We start from the raw sequence: 23,303 nt of genomic DNA, 5'->3' as shown, positions 1-23,303 counted from the left end.
CCTTCCTGTTCCGTCCTGAAATGATGGTTGTTGTGTGCGTTCCGTTGTAATTGATTTGCATCCGGTAAAATGGACCCACACGAGCGAAAGTTGTTGTACTTGGAGATGTCCTTCTGCAGCTTTTTCGTAAGAGCGGCCACTGCTGACAGGGAAGTAGGATGCTGGAGCGGAACCAGAAGTGACTTGCTGCGCCGTGATGGGTTGCTATGGACGCCCGTGAACTGACTGCTGCGTGAAATAGCAAACCTGCTCTGATGCAGTGAATCACGCGCTATGAGCAGCTGTGACATACAAAATTTCGCGCTGGGCGTGAAAACTCAGCTTTTGCGGAAGAAAAACGCAGGCGGCCGGCTTTACAGCCCCGAACTATTAATCGGCCAGCAAGACTTTTGCCAGGCTTGCTTCAACTTTTGCTTGTTGCTTAGGATGTTCAAGCTCGCTTATTTATTTATTTATTTTAATTCGTTCCAGTTCGGAGGAGATGATGTGGTTTGTGTCTGTTTCTTAGTTGTTTCTGCCTTTGACACGCTTTTCTTCCTGACACCCTGATACAAATAAGTTGCTACATTGCCCCAGCTACTGCCACTTGAGCCGTCCGGGAGGTTAAAGTTCTACGCCCTTGAAGTGCGGCTTCCGAAAACGACAGGTATCATGACTTTTCATTGGAATTAATTGCCTGTAGACAATGGAATGTGAAATCAGTACGCATTGTGTCCGGAAGCACCCTCTTGAAGGTGCTTCCAGTTGAAGCCATGTACCCAGCAAGCGTGTGAGGGTGAGGGAACTTTATTGGAACACACAGTTGTATTAGGCGCTCTCTGTGTTGGCGGCGCATATTCCTCTCTGGGTCTCCCCTTCACTCACAAGGTGGGCGCACGTGCCTGTGCAGCAGAAAGGACCGCCCGTCTTGCTCTCGACGCACTATGGAAAGAAGCAAAAGACTTTGAGGACGCTCTTCGAGGACACAACTTACTGGAAGGCCTAGTGATGATGAAGCGAGCTCCCATGTGCTACTTGTCAGGAGGATGCCTCAGAATAGGGTGACAGATAGCATTTTTGGAAGCGATAGGGGATGGCTCAACGCTTGTCGTCGCTTGTCCTTTCGCATATTCAACTTTGTATTACGGTTCCGTGTTCCCAAGAAATGGGCACCGACGAGAAAGCTGTGGTCTGAAAATATGCGACCGACTTTTTCGCAATTCAAATTCTTTCTTTCTTTCTCGAGTACTTCTGGATGGGTCGCGTGACCAAAGGCTGCTTGCCTGACGAGGTCCCAGTGTCCATTTGGTTCGCACGATCATACAAGACGGATAGCTTTGCAAGAATGACACAAGAGGCAAAATATGCAGTGTGTTTTATAACCTTAACCGAATTTTTATATTAAATGGTCTCACTTACTACTGTCTACTAGTAAAGGGTCTACCCAACATTATCCCCACCACCACCTTCGAAGGGTCCGTTTTTGTGCCAAGGCTAGTTCACTCAAACATGTTTTGGGTGATGGCTTGAAAGATGATGAGGAAAGCAGGTGAGAATGAGCAGAGACCCCTCGAGCTTCACAGCGGCACCAGGAATCTTATTCATAGAGGCTTAGGAGACACAGACGTAGTGCCTATTCATGCGAAGCAGGGGCGGATTTAGTGGGGAATCTGGATATCCTGACCCCTCTCTCAATTTCTGGTGTCATCGGGTGCTAAAATCGATCTAATGCAATATGTTTGTGTTTCATGTTCGTGTTTGTGTTTTTATGTTGATACAGAACGTGTTAATAAGCTGGTTTTCGTCACGTGATGGTCGTCACGCCACGTTCGGGCATCACGTTCGATCGTCGCACGGAGACTTTACCCCTCGACCATACTATCGACAAAGCTTGATCATGCTGTATGATAGATAACTTATTATACAGCATGATCAAGCTTCAATTAACCTTATCAATGATAAGCTAGATATTGTGTCACCCGGCCTTTGTCAGCATGATCAAGCTCGCTCAGATTGAAGTATATATGCACACTTCGGCGAGAATATAATACACCTGTTACACCTCTCCTGCTACCTGTTTTTTTTTAAATAAACATATCCCCTCCCCCCCACGTTCCACGTACCCTCTCACAAATAAACCGGATAGTACGTGTCAAAAATCATCAAATTTTTGACCCATATTCTAAGGGTCAACACCTTACGCATACTAGGATGACGGATAGTAAGGGTAAAAAACGTCACATTTTTTACCCTTATTTTAAGCGGCGTTTGATACCAGTTATTCTATGGGCTGTTTGGCTACCCTTATAATACCGCTTACTGTACCCAAAAATACCACATAGTATGCGTCAAACCTGAGTACCTTAGACGTCACGTGACCTCACGGTCCTTGTACAGGCAATGGCTGCAATTCTGAAATGGCCCGCAATGCGGTTTTACGGCGGCGGTTCTGGAAACGGGTATGTGGTTCCCGATTGCCAAAAGCATCACAAAGCAGCTCCAGAGCAGTAGCCGGAAAATCGGATTGCCTGTCCATTTTGCATTGCAGCTGTTGCGTGCTCAAGGGACGCTGACATCACGCGGCGCCTAAGGTTTCCAGATATGATGCGTACTGTGCGGCATTCTGGGGGTGCAATTGTGTGTGCAAAGACGGCATACGATGCGAAACCGTTTCATAGGAAAAAAAGAACTGCTGCTACAGCAGGATCTCGATGATACGAATCTCACACGGCATGAAAAAAGAGTTCGTATCATCCGAGACTCGTCAGCAGTACCACATAGGTGCACAAAGCATGTATACGCAGGGAAGCCCGTTCACTTTTATATGTTATCGCTTAAACGATATCCATGGTATAGGCATAGATTGTTGCTCGTCCAAAAGACGTTGCAGTTGACAGTCAAGTACGCCACAATAGGTAGGCGTACTGCACTGCAAAATCGTATGACGCAGACAAACGCATCCATCACGTGAATAACAGATATAAAAGGCACGTTCTTGCGCAAATCAAGTAATATACCGGGTGTCAACCGTAACTATAGAAGTAATTTTTAAAACTAGAAAAATCACTTTTTCCCAGTTTTAACCAATGGCAATGTACTCTACGCCTAAACGCCCACCTTAAGATGGCTCAGGCAAGCTTCTGTGACGATGCATTAATTAACCTTCGTTAATTAACTTTTTAATTATCAACGATAGAAGACTGACCCAATGAGAACATCCCTTGGGGTCACTGGTAACGTTACCGTTTTCAGAACAAAAATTGAGGCAGTTGGCAAAAAAAGCAGGCAGAGGCGAGGAAAGGGCCTGGAAATAAGGTGCTCTGGTGGTCATTCTTCGACGCTCAAGTAGAAGCGCTCCCGTTTTCATTTCCTGTGTATGGGGGTGGGAAACAGCTGTCGCACCAATCTGTCCCCATGCAATCTGTCCCCCCTGAGACAGTGTTTTCCCTCTCCCGCATCTTCTATCGTTGATAATTAAAAAAAGTTAATTAACGAAAGTTAATTAATGCATCGACACAGAAGCTTGGCTGTGCCCTCTAAACGTGGGCCTTTAGGCGTAGAGTACATCGCCATTGGTTAAAACTGGGAAATAGTGATTTTTCTATGTTTAAAAATTGCTTCTATAGTAAAGGTCGACACCCTGTACAAGAGTTCTTGCGACGGTCAAAAGAAAAATAGGAAGCACGTGTGCATCACTTGAACCGGGTTCATCCTCTCACCATACCCCGCGTACGCCGCTATCTCATTTAAACCAGAACATCTGAATTCATGGAAGTATTTCCCACAGCGTAAGTAGCACGCATCTAAACCATAATACAACAAAACTTCACCAAATAATTCCACTTTATTGGAGGAAAGAGCCCAACAGATTACAATACCTGCAATATTTTAGACTAATATGAAATGGCATTTGTGCATCTTCACAACATTTCAACAGAACAAAATATAAATTGTAGACTAGCTATATGAGCTAGTAATTGGATTAAATGACGTTTATAATGTAAAAACATTTCATGAGCACAGGATATGGAACATAGAACATAGGAACACAGGAACATATCACAGGATGAGGCATCGAGGTACACACAAAAAGAAATCTATTGCAGACATGTAATAAACTAATTATCTATAACGACTGAAGTATAGTTCAGCGTATTCAGACGTTGCATTTATCGAGCAACGCATCATTATTCATGAAGTATTCACAACTTACAAGTCATCTTTACAGGTGGGTTGTACTGGTGTACATGCGTGACGGAGTAGAGTCTTGTGTACTTCTCTCCACAATGTGTCGCACAGTACAAATTTTAGGAGCACGACCTAAGCTGAGGGTGCATGCCGGGTCTTATGCAGTGCAGCATGACCACGAAGAGCGTGTCCTGTTCCTGGAGGTGCTGGACATATAAGTTTATTGTCAGAAGCGCAAAATAATGTGCTGGCTGGTATTGACAAATGGCTACGCATGCCTGTTCAACAGTTGATTCCAAAGGTATGATACTGTATTTGAATGAGAAAGCTAATCTCGAAAATATGCTAGCGCCATAATAAATGATGCAGATAAGGTGTCCTTCGCCAGACCTGAGTCATCTCCACAGAGACCTCCTACATGAAATGGTCACAGACGTAACATGGACTGCCAAACATACCATACTGAAATCTTTCTCGTCCCTTAAATAACATCGAACTGAATTTTGTTACAAGCGTAAATCATTTTATCATGTCATTCATGTGCTCTGTGGTATTGTCAAATGGGTGCACGTGTCTGTGCAGCGGTATATACCGCGGGACTGATACTGTTTCTAGTGTTTAAATGGGAAAGCTAATCTCGTAAATATGGTAACGCCGAAATAAATCATGCCGATAAGGTGCTCTTTGCCAGACGTGAGTCCATCTCCGCCCAGGCCGCTTAAATGAAATAACCATAAACGTAACATGAACTCCAATAACCACTTACTATACTGGAAACACTCTAGTCGTTTAAAATAACATTTAGCTGAGTATTGTCAAACGCATAAATCATTTTAGGTCTCTAAGAAGTGGCGTTCCACACGTGTTTTGCAGCAGCACGACCACCACCTGCACCACGTTATCGAAAACCGTGACCGCTTTTTACAAGTCAGAAAATCCATTTGCTTCCTGTCAACACAATAATCATTCGAACTCCTATTACAAGAACGGATTGAGGAGTCGTTAACACAGATGCTTCAACGGCGAGAAACCCACATCCGAGAAAAAGGAGAGCGAAAAGAGTCTCACCTATAACAAAATGATCTGCTCGTAGATGATCATCACGCATAAGGCAGCAGCACGGTGGACAATAGGTGTACGCATATGAATTTGTAGCGCGGAGATAGCTTGGAGAATCACAGCTGTTCAAGCAACGTCCCACTACATCGTGCGACGCTGTCTCGTTCGATGCCGCGTTGGCGCGTTTACGGGTACTAGGAATAAAACAGAGGTTGACGGATACGGCGTCAGCCATTTTGTCGAAATTTACGCTTAGTAAGGGTAAGGTTAGACGTAAGCGTAAATGTATCCCTTTCTTTCGTGATAGTGTACTAATTTAGTGATACTTGCGCTAAGTGTCATTCGTGTGCAGTCACACGGTATATTTCAGTGACACTCGACAGAGAGTACGCTAACGATTGAGTGAGTTCCCCAAACTTACTTCGCCGTATTCGCAACATTTTTCAGTAGCGGAGTAGCGATCTAGCTACATTTTAAATTGGTAACGGAAAAGGTATTTCTCCTACAAATATGGGTAGCAGAAGATTCTTTCTCCGCTACCGCTACTTTTCATAACATGGAAGACGTGGAACACAGAGGGAAAACGCAGCGAGACAACGGCGAAGCAGAATAGTTTTCCTGTTATCATTTTAGTTGCTTGTTAATCAGGCAGAGTGATGCGACGATCTTCCTCAATTTCACCAACTTACATACGATACCAAATATGCCCTAAGTTGATTCCGTAATATGTATATGTGAAATTGAGATCACGGAGTTTAAACCTCGGACCTCTTTCCCCTGTTGCACCCTGAGGGGTCGCGTTTGACAAAATGGCTTGGAAGACGGCACTCGTCAGGGTCAAATAGCCAATTTTATCAGCTTCGGCGCGTAATATCATTTGATACAATAATAATATCAAATATGTCCTAAGTTGACTGATAAGTTGAATAATAGGTATATGCGAAATTAAGATCACGGAATTTGAGCCACGTGCCGGTTTATCCTGTTACATCCTAGGAGGTCACGTTTGACAAAATCGCCTCCAAAACGGCACTCTCGAAGGCAAATTGACGAGTTCGATCAAATTTGGGGCTTAATATCATCTGATATATAGGAATGATGTCGAAGATCTCCTAAGCTGATTTTGTAAAGTGTATATGTGAAATTATGATCACGGAGTTTCAGCCTCGTACTTATTTCCCTTGTTGCACCACAGAGGGCGCGTTGGACAAAATTGTTTCCAGAACTGCACTTGTCATGGCAAAATGGCAAATTCATCATCTTCGGTGCTTAATATCATGACAAATAAGAATACAATCAAAAATGTCCTAAGCGGCTGAAACGACTTGTATCATGGTGCCGACGAGATATCATCAACGGTTTATGCCATGCCGTCCTACTGCGGCTGTAACAGAGGCAACCGGAAAGTTCGGAAAGCCAGTACTAGAGCCCTTTGAAGCGTGCGAAACCGCTTTATTAAATAATCATGATGCCAAGGCGTTCCTGTTTCTCCTGTTGCACCCCGAGAGGTCGCATTCGACAAAATCGTCTCCGAGACGTGCACTCTGGTCAGTGGCCCCCTTCCCCCCGAAATGCTCCCCGAAACGCTAGGTTACACAGTTTTTCCCCACCCCTATTAGGCGCTTCGACAATGAAACTACGCCTCCCCTGCCCCAAGCGTGGGTTAGATCCGCCCCTGACAGTGATGGGGCACACGGGCAATTTTATCAAATTGTATAATCTCAAAACGATATAAAGTGTAGAATTATCACGTTTGTATAAAGAACGTCATGGGTATTACGATAATACTCGGACTTAGTCCGTGGAGCGCCTATAGGAAAGGAATCGCGTCGCGGTGACATCTTTGCATCAGGGTAAACAGTTACAAGTCGTGCTGCGGTTGGCATATGGCCTGGAGAACATACTGACTCAAAATAGGAGATGACATTTTAATAATTTGACTGTCTTGAAAAATCATAGTGTAAACATAGGAGAGAAAGGTTAGGCTGCGCTACGGCGACTTGCTATTCCCAGGAAAGAAAGGGAAAAAAAGAAAAAGAAAGACGGACAAAAAGATAAATAAACAAACAAAAAGGAAAACAAACGCGAAATTGATCACAGTTCATCCAGAAGGCCACAGATCAGCAGGAACTGAGCAAGTGTCTTTGTCACCTGACTATGCTGCGTAGCTAGGGAAAAGTCCGAATTCCTGAGTCGAGCGACGCGCGACCGTAGGAGAAGACGATGTTGGCGGTAACGGGTGCAGTTGAGCAGCAAGTGCGGGATGTCTCCTTCAACATGACAGGTGGGGCAGTTGGGTGACGAAAGGTGGCCCATCTTAAAGAGGAGCAGTGAAGTCCGCGCCACATTCAGTCGGTCGAAGCCTGTGGAGCAAGGGCTCTTCCTCCATGGGGTGGCGGCCAGTGTGTGGGTCATCGTAGGGCCAATCGAGCGCAGAAAAGGGTTCGTCCTGGCAGCGTCTTGGAAAAAGGCCTGAGAGCTATTTGTGCAGTATCGGTGAATGGCTAGCCGGCAGACAGACGGGGTAAGGCGGACAGAAGTGACAGACCCAGCTGCACGAGTACACCTGGCCGCAGGATCGGCGAGGGCATTCCCCAAGATACCAACGTGGCCCGGAATCCACTGGAACCACACTGTGACCTAGAGACGACAGTATGGCGTGCAGTATTTGCGACAGTATTTCCGTGTAGATGTCGTTGATAACTTTGGGCGAATACGATGCCAGGGCCTCCAAGGCTGACTTACTATCCGAAAGAATAGTCCACGCTCTTGGTGTCGACTCTAAACCTGTGCAAAAATCCACGAAACCTCATAGGCGCAATGCATTAATGTTCATTTGGCTAGGGTGCACTAGACTTATATCCTGTTAGCACCTTTTATGTTTCCAGGGTTTCTTTACATGGTGTTCCGATGGTGTTTAAATCCGTGTTAGACGATGACATCTTGAAATTTGTATTCCCTTTCGCTGTTAATTGGCATAAGCGCAATTTTCCACTGCAAGGCCGCCTTCCACCATAGCATAAAAGCGCGCCGATGGGACGGGTGTCCGCGAATGCTGCTAGCATTTTCGTTTTCTCAAACGCTTTGTAGGAGAAGCCGTCATGTGGCTGGAAAAATGGAAGAAGGGGGTAGACAACAACAGCAACTCCTAATTCCTGTGAGACCCAAGCTTTGGTGGAGTATGCCAACAGCACTCAGAAGGTTGTCTATTCTTCTTGGAGGCGCCGGCCCTGGCGAAAACATGACCAAACATCAGTATACCATTCGTTTGATCTTTTTACCACCTGATAGTTACTTGTTGATGACTCGATGAGTGGTCACTTATGATGGCATTTGCGCCACTTGACCATAGGGAAAGCTCATCAATCGATCGACGGTAAGCAGACGAAAAGGTTTGAGGTTGGGATTCACGGATATCTCGAACAAGATACTGTTATTGCAGAAAAACAGTCATGTGTTCGAAACATTCTAATGGGAAATACTTAACGCCGCATTCTGGCTATGTGAGGGAACATATACATAGTGTTTTGTGTGTGTGTGTGTGTGTTAACCGTTACAGAATTTTTTTAGAAAAGCTATGAGAGCAGTATATGTCGTTTTTGCTGTTGCGTTCTACGGCCAGGCTGACATCCTATCGAAGAAAGTATGCAACTACAAGATGCTAGTTACCTAAAGTCATTAATGAACTTTTTAATTAGGGCATTTCGATTAAAAACGGGAGGTCAGAATGAGAGAGTTGAAAGTCAATCCACATTTAAAAAATCCAGAAACATGAACGTGCGTGAATGTATTCGCCCCCGAATTTTGATAGACAAATGAGCCGAAACCGCGGCGACCTGGAACGCAGGGAGCCCTCATTTCACGTCAGAGGGCGACGTGATTTGGAGCGATGGAGATGATTGGAGTAGGTACCGACCTGCGGGCCAGATAAAGCGCCTCCCCGCCCAGATAAGCCTCCGTTGGCGAAGATGATGCGCTCCTCAGGCGCGCTTTTTCAGTTTCGGATCATTTGTATATCAAAATTCGGGGATGGATATCCTAACGCAGGCGCGTGTTTCAGGATTTTTTAAACGTGATCGTGTCGAGTTGGTGATCAGCCGCACCGTTATCATCCGTTAAAGATAAGGAGGAGGGCACCTGTTTATTGACAACGTTCCGGAATTGCTTCGGATTGTTAATAACTGCGATAGAGTTGAAGAGAAGAAGGTAAGCTTTGTGTCCTTGATGGCAGTTTTGTAGCGGCTATCTTGTAGCGCAACCAGCTGGGTTGAGTTCGCGAACGCCGTGAGGTTTTGAAAAGCCTCCTTTTTCGATTTCTTAATCGCCTGATGGTGCGATTGAACCATGGAGATTCAGGCATGGTTACAATTGTTGTGAGAGGGATGAATTGATCAACAAGGTCATTAACCTTATTTGTAAATAAGGTCCAGTTCTCTTGAAGCAGGCGATCGCAGAACTCATGGATGAAATTGTCTAAAAACTGCCTAATTCGAGATTGATGATGTCGAAATTAGCCCTCTTGTAATTGCGGGTGATTTTGTTATGCCTCACTCGGGAAACACATGGCAGGTTGATGAAAAAGTGCATATCATGGTCGCTTAAGGCAGGCAGGTACAAAATATGAGACACCAAAGCGGGGTGGGATGTGAGGACAAGGTCAAGAATATTTGGACCCCCTCCAACTATTCGAGTTGATGCAGTAACTAACTGGGTCAAGTTAAAGTCGTGACATAGATTAATGAAATGAGCAGCGTCACCAGAGCTAACACATACGTGAGGCGAAGGCGAGCTCCAAAGTATAGCTGGAAAGTTGAAGTCGCCCAGCAAGAACAAGGGTGTACTAGGAAAACGTACGTTTATAATGTTTAATGCGTCATACAGCTCGTTAACGAAAAACCTATTCTCTGAAGCAGGACCATAACAAATGCCAAGAATTACGGGCTTGCGTAAGCAAGCAGCAGTTAGCCGCAGGGTTTCAAGATTGCAATCTATATGTGCGGGAGAGGAGGCAAGACTATTTGACACTGCAATCAATTCCCCGCCACCAGATCTGCTAGGTCTATCAGAACGATATATAGTGCAGTGTTTACAACAGGAACAGAGTTCAGAGTTACATATTTTAGCTGATAGCCAGGTTTCAGTAAGGATGATAATGTCCGCATCGCATGAGTCGATGACGGAGCAAAGATAATCCCGTTTATTGATTAAACCACAGATTTTGGTATACAGAACAGATGTTCTGGGGGTGGTTGAGCGACTTCTAGTGGGCCCTGTGTTATGGCTATTGGGAACGATTCCCGTCACGTATAGTACGCAGGCACATGGGAGATCCAACATTTTGGGGATCACGGGAAAGCTCGACAACAGCATTGTTGTGGGATGAAGACGAGGAATCGCTGACATTTGGGATAGAGCCTGCACGTTCAACTAGGTTATCTCGTGACGAGGAAGCCATTGCAACGATCGGAATATCCCCAGTTCTTTTGGAAAGGCATTGTACAGAACAGCTGGGAGGATCGTATATGTAGCAACTGTCACCAATCGAGAGCTTGTTGAAACTATAGTATCCTTGAAAAAGTATACTTTGTTCTGTACTTTCCCTGCCAAGTACCCAACGAACGATGAAATGTCTATGCATTTTTTATTTCCAAAGTATATTTCTTTTGTCCAAAAGTGGCGGCTTCCTGGCAGAAATAAAGAAGAGAGAGAAAGAGAAGAAAACAGAACAGGAGGCGAAAGCAAGAATACATCATTTTTCGCCGGTGCTACAGCTTTTCTCACAATATGCTTCCCCTGAGGGTTAATTTGGGCGGGAAAACTTGTACTCCTACTTGTGGACAGAAACTACACACAGAGTGCTAACATCCAGTGTGAAATTTTACTCGATTGAGATTTCCCGCTTTTGTAAAGATGTTTCCCTCGTAGACTGAAGAGAAGCTCACAGCTTCATGAAGATGACAGTTGTGCTACCTTTTTATTCCTCTATTCTTTTCGTCAACAAAGGAATACAAGAGAAGATAACTGATAACACACCATGTTTGCTAACCTAAACAGAAGAAGACAAACCCGTTTATATTTCTCTTGGTTACTTTGTTTCAGGTATTAGATCTGTGTGAAGTATTGCAAAGCATAAGAGAGGCTGAAACTGCCGTCTTCTCCGGAAGCGTCTTGAACAATAGAAATGAAAACCTTGTGTGTTTAGGTATATTTTGAGTATGTGACAAAATGTTGTTGCTTCAGCGATGTAATTATTTGAATTAAATGTTTTGACAAGACCGTTGTGTAAATTGTGTAAACTAAAGTACTTTATTTTGTGTAGTTTCTATTTGCAGGATTGTTGGGTCTATTTGGTTGGAGTATCTCAGACACAGAATCAGACAACTGATGCAAAAACGAAAAAAAGAAACGGATATGGGTGCAGTTATTCGCAGGGACTGTTCAAGATAGTTTGATTATTAAATGGTTTTACTGCGTGGAAAAGTATCAGCATATTTAACGGCCAAAAAATTACAAGTGCAAAGAAAAGAATTCCAGAGAATTATTATTACATAAATTATTTTGGCATTTTGTAGCACAATCTTAAAGTGAACTTCACCTCAGAGCACGCTCCTAACTAACCATCTTCTCGAATGATATTGTTATCTGCCCTGTTGAAAACGGAAATCGTGCGCATTTTTTGGGACACTTATGCTGCTCACAATTGCCACAAAAATGGCGTACGCATCCCGTTTTCAACATATCAGGGCAGACAACGATATCTGTTGGCTATGCGGTGAAGTTCATTTCTAGGTGTGCAGGGCCAATCTAGCTGAAACCAGCCAGTGTTGTAGCTTAACCCCTTTCGATTTCTTAAAAAAAAAAAGGTTGTGTACATTCCCTGAGGCGTGTGTATGTAACTTTTTTTTTAAAGATTTGGTTTTCTTGAACACTGAGAGCTCCACAAACTCGCCCAAGGAAGAAAAAGTGTTCTTTATTCCGGCGCCATCCTACCAGGTACAGACGACATTTGTGCGCTTTCTATGGCTAGTGTTAGAGATGAAGGGTCTATCTAGCTTACCGAATGACATATGGAACGACAACAAATCTGGCGACGTGGGGAGAGCTCGACAATGGAGCGCATTTTGGGCCAAATTTACGATTTATTTTTGGCAAGTTCGCATTCTCGCAAGGGCGAGATTTATCCTCATTACCTACTGTATGATCACTTTCAAGGAAAAATATCAAGCTGATATGTGTCGATTGTTTAAATTGGTAATCGAGAAGATTGACAATTCGTAAGAAATGTCACTTCTGAGACAGCCTTTTCGTATACCTGAGGTCGTCTAGGAAGTGAAAAAAGTCGTGCCATTTGTCGAACACACCCTCTCCGATAACACATGAAAAAAATTACAGGTGTTCTTTTTTTCTTGATCAAGAAAAAAATATTCTATTTTCGTCATCACACTCAGCTGCTCATTCGACAACTGGGTGCGGCTTTCGTGGCGTAGTTTCTTTCTTTCTTTTTTTTTTTTTTCTTTTTCTGCTGGGTGATTCCACCGAAAATCTGCCAAGCATGGAACCTCGACATCGCCGATCTCACCGTAAAAAAAATACGTGTTACCACATCGCAAATGATGAAAAAAGACCATAAAAGAAACTTCCATATTATAACCGTTCTCGAGGGAGAGGAGGGGAAAGAAATGTGGTGTATTGGCGCCTGGTCGTTTCGGCCTACTTTGAGCGCTTCCCAAGCGGCAGCGGTGGGCCGCACGGCAGTTTTTTTTTTATGCTTATCCTCTGGCAGGCGGACAATGGATTGATGGCTTCTTACTGTTTTGGCGCTAAGAGCCACTATTTGAAAAAATGCTAAACTTGGGTGAGAGCGTTAAAATGGCTTCAGTTTAAAGCGTTCTGCCGCGCAGCCCACTTGTCGCACAGACATGTAACACACACCGTTGTGTTCGTTAAAAGCTCTTTCTGTTGGTATCAAAACCATCATCATTTCATCAGCGCATCGCATCCATATTGCCCTGAACACAGAAGTGGTTTCATAAAATTGGCAGATTTAGCACGCTTCTGACCTAAAAACTCCACCAAAAACATGCCTCGATTTTTTTTATATGTTACGCAGAAATCCTTTCCCCGCACACCCACAAAAAATCGTGATTCTTTCGTGACCGTGCTTCACGCAGCGATTTTTTAAATGAACGCAGGATACGCACCCAACGGGGTCGCCTGCAGGGAACCCCCCCGCGCCGAATTCGTGTGCGCGCCGAAAGCGGAGGATACTTCAAAGTAACTGCATACACGCGTACACGTGCACACATTTTACTTGATTAACTTCGTAGGACAACACAGATAAAATTCTGAATATACAACGACAACAGTAAGATAAACGATAACGACATACATATTTACACTGGTGACATGACTATCTGTATTTTGCTTTAGCTTGACATCTGTTGCGGATGCGGATGGAAGATTGTATTTGTGTTGCAAAAATATTACTGGGACGCTGTCTCAACGTTGTGGAAATGTTCTCCAGCATCGTTGCTGGGAACAAACTATAAAGGGGACATTACCCACGTTCGCGCTGTGTTTGAAGTAACATGTTCACAGCTGTCTTGCAAAATATTGCGCGACTATATGTTACGGTCAGGTGCTTGAATGAGTAATGTTGCTCGAAGGTGACTGAGGAACATTCAGACACTGTTCCCTAGCAACAACGGGGGAGCATTGCACTGCCACGTTGCAGGAACATCGTAAAATGGATAGTAACATTGGCCCGCTTTTGGTAATATTATAATAACGTTAACGAATGTTGCAAAACGTTCCGCCACATTGGACAACATTTGTAATGTTGCTTCAACGTCACGGCAACAATGCGTGCTACTAGGGGCCGCTGTCAATTCAAATTTTGCGCAATATGTACACACGCATTCTTCCCTGCAGGGACTTACACTGACCCATATCGGTGGAATTGAGTAGAACTTGCTTAGGTTGAGCTTCACATCAGGGTATTTTGTTTTAAATTTCCTATACGCTTCGCGGATAGAACAGGTCATATAACGTTTTGCTTTAGTCGTCTTCTGTCCCCCTTCCTTTACTTGTACGACGTCTCTTGCTCTTGGGCTCTGGACGGAGCAGTCCAGCTCATCCACGGTGTAGAAGCTCATCGCTGCTAGCAAGTCCTCTTCCTTCAGGTGACCCCTTTCGTAGGGGTCAGGTGTTGCCCACACATGCTTCTCTGCAATACAGTCACTTCGACTTGCGAATCATATACGGCGTTGCTTCTGGAATGACTTGCTGTATGTCCCGCTCTGACATGAAGGAATGAAGCAGGGTGAGAATCTGGCAGCGTACTTACTGTGACTTGCTTTCTTCGTAGGCTGTTCTGATGTTCCGAAGCAGCTCCTCACTCAGCCTTTTGCTGGAACTTGACATCCCAGGAAGCGAAACGTCAAAAGCCCTCTCGATCTGTCGGCGCGTCTTCACGTTAACTGCTTCACTGATTTCCATCTGCTTTTTCTTCAGATACCGCGTTGAAGGCTTTTTACGTTTCCTCACTGGTGTCACGTCGATCCCTTGTCTTTGTATGAGCTCGTTAATTCCTCCAATAGTTTCGTCGGGCGTTGCGAAAGGCACATAATCGCCGTTGCTTCCAGACGACACTGATGTTGTCACTTCCTCTGATTGCATCAAAGTCTTTAGGTGAACAAAACAGTTTCTGCAGATCATGTCCGATTCGCGTGCATTCGCTGTCCTCTCGGCACCAAGAGCAGATTTCAGGGCTTTCATACCGATGCTAGACACATATAGGAAGTCCTTTGTACGTAGAACATTCTTCTTGTGTCGACGGCAATAGTCTGCACAGTAAACACGTTCACTGTTGTGCACCGAACTCATTCTTTTCAGAAGAAGGTATCACAGGCGATGAAAACAACTCTCACACACAGATCGAACCTAAAGACGCGAAGCGTAGGTGACGAGGTTGTGCTGTTGTCCGAGCGGTGCAGGTAAGGGGGAATGAATTGGAAGTACACATACACTTTTTGAGTCAAAATTGTCATTTCGGTCATGTGAACACGTGACATAGGGCTCCAAGGGCGTGGGTTGAAGAACGGGTGCACGTTCCCACAGCTTTGACGTCGACTGCTGTCGAAGTGCAAGGTCACCCAGGAAGTGTCCAAACGCTTTTTCCAAACGCATATAGGCCACAATACGAAGCGCAACGTGAAATTGTTCACGTTGTCTCCTAAAATTATTTTACAGATATCAACCGCTTTCGGTCAGCGCGCGCACGAATTCAGCGCTGGGGTGTTCCCGGCAGGCGACCCCATAGGGCGCGTACCCTGCGTTCATTTAAAAAATCGCCACGTGAAGCACGATAAAGAACGAATCACGATTTTTTGTGAGTGTGCGGGGAAAGGATTTCTGCAAAAAATCGAGGCATGTTTTTGGTGGAGTTTTTGGGTCAGAAGCGTGCTAAATCTGCCAATTTTATGAAACCGCTTCTGTGTTCAGGGCAATATGGATGCGATGCGCTGAAGAAATGATGATCATTTTGATACCAACAGAAAGAGCTTTTAACGGCGAACACAACGGTGTGTGTTACATGTATGTGCGACAAGTCGGCTGCGCGGCAGAACGCTTCAAAATGAAGCCATTTTAACGCTCTCACCCAAGTTTGGCATTTTTTCAAATAGTGGCTCTTTGCGCCGGAACAGTAAGAAGCCGTCAATCCATTGTCCGCCTGCCAGAGGATAAGCATAAAAAAAATAACTGCCGTGCGGCCCACCGCTGCCGCTTGGGAAGCGCTCAAAGTAGACCGAAACGACCAGGCGCCAATACACCGCATTTCTTTCTCCTCCTCCTCTCCCTCAAGAACGATTATAATATGGAAGTTTCTTTTATGGTCTTTTTTCATCATTTGCGATGTGGTAACACATATTTTTTTTTACGGTGAGATCGGCGATGTCGGGGTTCCATGCTTGGCTGATTTTCGGTGGAATCACCTTGCTGTCAGATAGCCCGCTGGTTCTTCCAAGCAAGCAGCCCGACGTAGAGATTCCAATGTCAGGAATCCCACGTGTTAGCTAGACACCGATAGCCTCTAATATGACGTTGTACGTTCTACATTATTTGATCTGCGATATACGGTGGGGATTGCACGATTGCAAACGTTCATTCGCTGTACCTTTCAGAGCTCTGCTGCCCTTTCGTGAACCCTGTTCTTGTGGCCCTTAGGGGTGCCACAACACCTTCACATCCAATGCGTGCTTAGCATTGGTGACTCATTCACAGTGCACAAGAAGAAATGCTGCGGGACGTACGTAATCTCACGTGACTTTGTTGTTATGTGCCCGCTGCTTGCCCCTGGTAACCGTATGTGTCCGACATGCAATATTTACTACAAGCGAAACATCACAGGTACCGCCTGCCTCCCTTCACGGTTGAGGATATGCCCAAAAGAAGATACAAAATATCAGAAAGGCGTTTCAGTGACACTTGAGGAAGACACTGGACATCGACTCGGTGTATGAGGAGAACAGCTTGGCGAAGGATTACAAACTGTTGCTGCCACAATCGAAAGAAAAAGGTCAGAAAGAGATCTCGAGAAGAAGCTAGCACCTAGGTCATGGAGCCGTGGACAGGTAATGAAATACTTTAAAGCCCATGAATGAATGGCGCAGAAAGCAGTGAGACTAAGAGAGAATGATTGTGTTTTGGGGGAGCAACAACGTCGTTCAATCAGTGAGAGTGTCAAAAGCACCATAAGAGACTTCTACATGGATGACAACATCTCCTACTCACTTCCCGGAAAAAAAGAGCTCCAGCAAGGAGAATAAAAGAGGATAATGCTGACGAACCTCAGGGTGGCTTATGTATTATCGAAACAGGATCCTGCTGTACGACAAGTAGGATTTTCAACATCCCCTTCCCTGCGACCTCCTACTAGCTGGTGCCCCTAGTACACATGCGATCCGTGTCTGTATGCACCACAAGAATGTTAAGCGTCTCTTGCATGCATCCGGTATATCAGACGACTTCAAAAGCCTTATTGAAAAAACAGCCTGTGATACAGAAAGCCAAGGTTGCATGAAGCCCGGTTCACGCTATTGCGTTCGAATGCGTGCGCGTGCGGGTTGCCATAGTAGGCATCCTGTGCGTTGCCCCGTGTATGGCAGTCATAGACCGCGCTCCAGGCCGAAGCAGAAGAGGAATACCAAGGCATACGCACGCAGCCGCGCGCATGCATTGGAACCCATTAGTGTGAACCGAACTTTAGAAGGAAGTGCCGCCAGTGTCCCGGAAAAGATGCGCTGCGGAAAACATTCAGCGCTTTCACATCCCGTTTTGGCCTTTTAAAAGATGCTTTGGAATTCAAGCAATGGATGCCCGGGAGGCGGCTCGTACTATCCACAATCATCCTACCACGAGACGAGTTCTGCACGCGATTTGTGGAAGACTTAGAAAGCCTGAAGTGGCATCACTTTGTGGCTAAGGCGCTAGCGAAATTCCTTCAAGACCTCAAATCGTCACAGCAAGAGACCGTTGCAATTGTAATGATGGATTTCGCTGAAAACTATAACTTCGCGGCGCGGAGTACTCCACAGTCATTCTAGTGGAATGAGACACAAGCAACAATTCATACCATAGTTGTTTACCGCAAGAGCTCCACTGAGAACTCACAATCGTTAATTCATAACAGCTTCGTCATCGTTTCAGATTGCCTGACTCACGACACTGTCCAGAGCTTATTTATTGACCAACTTAAGGCGCAGTTCCCTCACGTCAGAAAAAAAATTGTTATTTCTCTGATGGTGCTGCGTCGTAATACAAAAACAGGAGAAAAAAAATGCAAATCTTTGCCTCACAAGCATGACATCGGCATAGACGCTAGGTGGCACTTTGTTGCCTCATCTCACGGTAAGGGACCATGCGACGGCGTGGGCGGTACCGTTAAAAGGTTGGCTGCTATGGCTAGCTTATAGCGACCATTCAGTGGACATACCCTGGCCCCTTCACAACTGTTCCTTTGGATGAAAGACAATTTGAAGAGTGTGTATCTGTTGTGGCACTCCACCGAAGACGTGCGTTTGGAAGGACAAGTACTGATGAGGAGGCACAGTGTGGCACGTCCCATACATGATACCAGGAGGTACCATTATTGCGAGCAGGGTGTCGAACCCGAATCGAAAACTGTACCCGAACTGTTATTCTTACCGGAAACGAGCCCGAACCGAAATTTTTATGACACTGTTGAACCCTAACCGGAGCAGCACCAGAAAAAATAATAGCGGTAACCGGTTTGCAAAGAAACGGGTCGGTCATCAAAGTCAGCATAAGAGCTCAAGTGTCTCGCAACCCCCCAACGAGTACACACCGGTCTCCATATCATGGATTTTACAAATTTTCACCTAGAAGTAACGAGGACGTATAGTAAATATGCTTTCAGCATGTTTTTTAACTTACTGAAGCGCAGTTGTCCTCGTGAGCGCCGCGGCAAGTGCCACGCGGTCGAATGAAGCGGGAATGGGGTAGGCCGGTTGTGTAGCTCTATAGGACGAATACGTGATTAAGCAAGCGCCCTACATTTCCCTGTGCACGTAAGCAGTAAGAATTAAAAGTCAGAAATATGAGAAGTGGAGAAGGAGGACGGTGCCTGTTTGATTGGTCGTCGTTTGAAAAGTAAATGTAGTTCTGCTTACTGGTAGTGCAATTGTGTCGTAACACATTGCCTTCGTGTCGTGGATTAACTTGTGCACTGCTGTGAGCCCGAACAGAGCTAGGCTGGCAGACTTATTTTCGACATGCTTCAGTACGGTTTCAGATCGGTTCACGCTGCGAATGCAGTGTGCCGGTAAGTACACTAAATGCTGCCCCTGCTATTAGGCTGCTCTTGAGTGTATCTTGCCGGCACTACGCGTGTGAAAAAAAGATATTTCGAGAACAGAAAGTAGCGTGACTACATCGCATCATCAGCGTAGATGCTACTTGCAAGTGTTCATACAGTTATCCTTTCTCTTACAAAAGGGAGTACTTGGTCACTAAAAATGTCAATGCAGACAGCAGCAGTAAGCTACTAGACACGCATTTGCTGATAAAAGCACTTTTATGGGAGATGTAAAATGGAAGCTTTCAACCGGTTCGATTTTTTGCGTGGCCGAACCCTTACTGAGCCGAGACAAAATCCAAGCACCGTGAACCCGAACCCAAACCCAAACCCAACCCAACCCGTATTTTTGTTGTTCGACACCCTGATTTTGAGCCTATTTGATCTACTCAAATGCACGTCGGTGAAACAGTCACCTCTGTAGAAAGGAAGGCAGTGTTCATAATGCCATAATTTTTTTCGGCCTTCAGGACAAGGGGGGCACGACAGTACAATACATTATTTTGAGAATAGTGTCATGTCCTGTAGCGACAATATTGTAGAAATTCGATTCTGTGCAAATATTGATGGTTAACTAACGCAGGAAAATAGAAATAAAATAGTAGAAAGAAAATATCAATGCAGAAATGATTCAAAGACGGTAGCGGTGCCTGGCAGGGCGGGATGTGAATGTACGGACGATTTTTTTTTTCTTGTTCCAAAAAATAATACTTGTAGTTTTTTATATGTTATAGGAGAGGGTCTGTTCTACAAATGGCACGCCTTTTTTCACATCCTAGACAACCTCAGGTATGCGAAAAGTCAGTCTCAAAAGTGACATTGTTTTACGAATTGTCGATGTTCTCGATTACTGATTTAAACAATGAACACAGATCAGCTTGACATTTTCGGTTGAAAGTGATCTCCATGCAGTAGTTAATGGATATAAATTATCTCGGGCTCCTGCGAGAATGCTAACTTGCCAAAAAGTAATCTTAAATTTGGCCCAAAACGCACTCCGTTCGCGAGCTCTTACCACGTGACCAGATTTGTTCTCGTTCCATATGTCCTTCGCGTACCAGATAGACCCTTCTTCTCTAACACCAGGCAAGGAAGGCGCAGAAATATCATCTGTACGTGAGAGAAGGGCGCTCAGACCGAACAACACTTTTCCGTGTTTCCTGTCCGACAGCCGGGAGTTCGCGGGGCTCTCAGCGTTCAAGAAAGCAAAATCTTAAAAAAAAAAAAAAAACCGTTCGTATTCTACGTACACACGCCTAAGGGAATGCACAGAATTTGTTCAGCAAAATCGAAAGGGGTCGAGCTACAACTCTGACTGGTTTCGGCTAGAATGGCCCAGCACTGTTTATTTTGCCTTTACTTCCACCTGATATTATCAAATATCTAAAAAGTTAACTTAGTTCACCTAACTGCACTGATTAAAATGTATCTAATCTTCTAGCCGCCATGCTATACAAGGAATGAGTACAAACAAATATTCAGATACACTTACAAAGCTACTTAACGGTCCAGTCACAAATTAATTATAATAATTTATAATGTCGTGCAGCCGTTTGAAAATAAAACAGAAAATCAATGAGAAAATAAACTTGCAACAATCAAGAAATGCAAATGTGCTGGCATCAGTGTCTACTTATAGTTCTATGAGTCTGGAACTGCAAAACCATTATAGATATATGATGGGAAAACTTCCCTAACAGCATGCACAACTGAAGCAGGGAGAATCTTTCAATGGTGTCTTCCCCCAGAGCACCTCATATCTATCTCGTGCACTGCCAATAAGAGACACAACGGAATTTCCTACAGATATCAAGCTTTTTCCACCATTGCGCTCAATGAGCATGTAATCGAACAACGTCAAAATAAAAGCAAAGACGAATTTCTAAAACTCAGTTGTTCAAGTCGCTGCCACGTAGGGTGAGGTGGGGCAAGATGATACACAGGGCAAGACGTGACATTTTGGGATCCACGCCGCCTGTCGCACATAGCCGTTGCTCCATGCGCTTGAAACTTTACTCATAAGTGGCTCTGCATGTCCGCTTTATTGCACATGAGTATCATCAGGATTGATGTTTGTGGTGACGAGAAAAAAAAAATCGACTACTTCTGCCTAGAATGTAAAGTCCCGCAAAAAATGCGCGATTTTCTGTAGTCCTTTATTCTTGTCATCTGTGCAATAGCCTCTCGCACGATTATTCTGTCAATGTAAGTCAACATCCTCATTCTTTATTCATTGATCTTTATATATGCAAAATACGGGCATTCCTGGTTACCCGGTGTTTAACAGATAAAATAATCAATCAGGTGATATGTACGTGGCAAGACGCGACAATTTAATGTAATTTAAGTTTAATACAATTTAAATTAAATGTAAATTAGAAACTGAGAAGTCAACTAAGGTAGCCTTATGCTTGTTCCTCAGATATTTCTTTTTTGCATATAGCCTAGTACTTCCCAGCAAATTTTCCCGTTTCCTGGGATATTTCCAGCAAAGCAGAGGCGCACTCAAAAGCGAGCGACCAGCGACACATCAGACTGGCGGTGCCTTGTTTGCAAAGGACGGTAGAGGGAAATAGCACCGGGTGCTGTGTAGTTTTATTGCACGTCATGTGGGCGGTGTGAAGCTGCTTGGATTGCAAAAACCAATTTGTATAGTCCATTACTACTTCGTGTCTCATCTTGCCCCAAGTGATGTCTCGTCTTGCCCCAAGGGTTGGGGCAAGAGCAGACAATCTGCATTTTTTTATTTTTTGGTTGTGTGTTTATTTTAGAACCGGCTACATCCGTTCTGATTTACAGATTAGAAGCTCCAGAACTCTCGGAATCTGCCTATGGCTAGTTTTATTTTTTAAACACGAAAAATAAAAATTCCATATTCAATTGCAAATTTCTGTCTCATCTTGCACCACCTTACCCTATGTTCTCATACTCCTTGCTTGGGTGTATGTGCGCTAAACTTGCATGATGTCGGTGTCTTCCTTGGTGGTGATGAAGTTGTTCACCTGCTTTTTACAGGACTTTTCTCTTCCTGACAGCAACACAAAGTCGGGTTCACGGTATGCATTGGATTGCACTTCCCGCATGAACACCTGAACTACGAAAAGACATCGCGTTTGTTTCGTCTCACACAAGTACTTCTCCTGATACATGTTAATTTCACTCACCAGCCCGTGTTCCCGACACAATCAGCTCATAATGAGGACGGCGTCGACTCCGGTGATTCTGTGGAAAATTCAGATGGTTCTGCCGCGACGCACATACTTTCCGGCGATGCTATCGCACGAACAGAAGCTCTGTTTGCACGTGGTTTGAAAATGCGGAGTTATAGTGCACTCAGGTTCGGAAGGTGCTACAATGTCTACGAAGAATCAGGTCCCAGGTGCCCACATCTGCTTTTGTTTTTGCCGGATTTGCGAGCGGGAGCTCGCGTTGCATGCGTCTTCGACAGATGGCACGGTGACGAAATGGTTGCAAGACTCACGGTTTCTCACCAGCACCCTCGACATGCAATCTTTGAAATTCCTTAAAACATATGGCTCTTGCAAGGGAGTTTTTTTTTTTTTGCACGTTTTAACATTACATGAGTTTGAGTTTGATTATAGAAAAAAAAACCCGGAAGATATTGAATTTGTCACCTGACGAATTCTGCTACTCCCACAAAGGAAATGAAATGAATGAAAGGAGAAAGAAAACTGTAACGATGAAAAGGTAAAAATAGAAAGACATCACCCCTCAAAATCACCGAACTGTACGTGACAGGCTACATCCCCTAGAAGTGAACTGACTTGCAAGAAACTAACAGGAACGGGGAACTCGACGACACATGCCTAGAATACGGTCCTAAAATACAGATTCTATTTTACAAGCTTTCAGATGAACATAACATTTCGATGGGTTCATATTCACTTTTCGCTCCTTTTAAGTTTTCCCGCTGCCGCGAATGCTAAAAATAAAGAGAGATCACCATTTCGCCTTCCATGCTGCAGGGCTTGAGACCGAAGTTGTAGTCGTAGAATTCAGGATAAAGTGATGGGTCGTACTCGGCGTCCATATTATCTTTCATCGCTACCATCGCCAAAAGCATGAGGGCTACAACTGCGAAAGGGAATTCAATAGTTATGTCCCTAAACAATGTCCATGAATAGAATGTGCCCCATTTCTCTTGTTCAAGACCACCATTGGGAGAGCGGCAAGCTTATCT

General features: G+C 44.6%; 1 long non-coding RNA gene across 1 annotated transcript; it reads right to left on the bottom strand.

Annotated features, from left to right (window-relative positions):
- Positions 1 to 770: 770 nt before the first annotated feature.
- On the bottom strand, positions 771 to 23,152 carry LOC135365749 (uncharacterized). The gene is made up of 2 exons (XR_010413920.1): positions 23,067 to 23,152; positions 771 to 921 (listed from the first exon to the last, which is right to left on the bottom strand). It is a non-coding gene; the product is annotated as an uncharacterized LOC135365749 (long non-coding RNA).
- Between the last annotated feature and the right edge of the window lie 151 nt (positions 23,153 to 23,303).

The sequence above is a fragment of the Ornithodoros turicata genome, chromosome 1 (genome assembly GCF_037126465.1).
Source record: "Ornithodoros turicata isolate Travis chromosome 1, ASM3712646v1, whole genome shotgun sequence".
In the NCBI taxonomy this organism is placed as follows: Eukaryota; Metazoa; Arthropoda; class Arachnida; order Ixodida; family Argasidae; genus Ornithodoros; species Ornithodoros turicata.
This window is presented reverse-complemented; position numbering and strand designations above follow the sequence as displayed.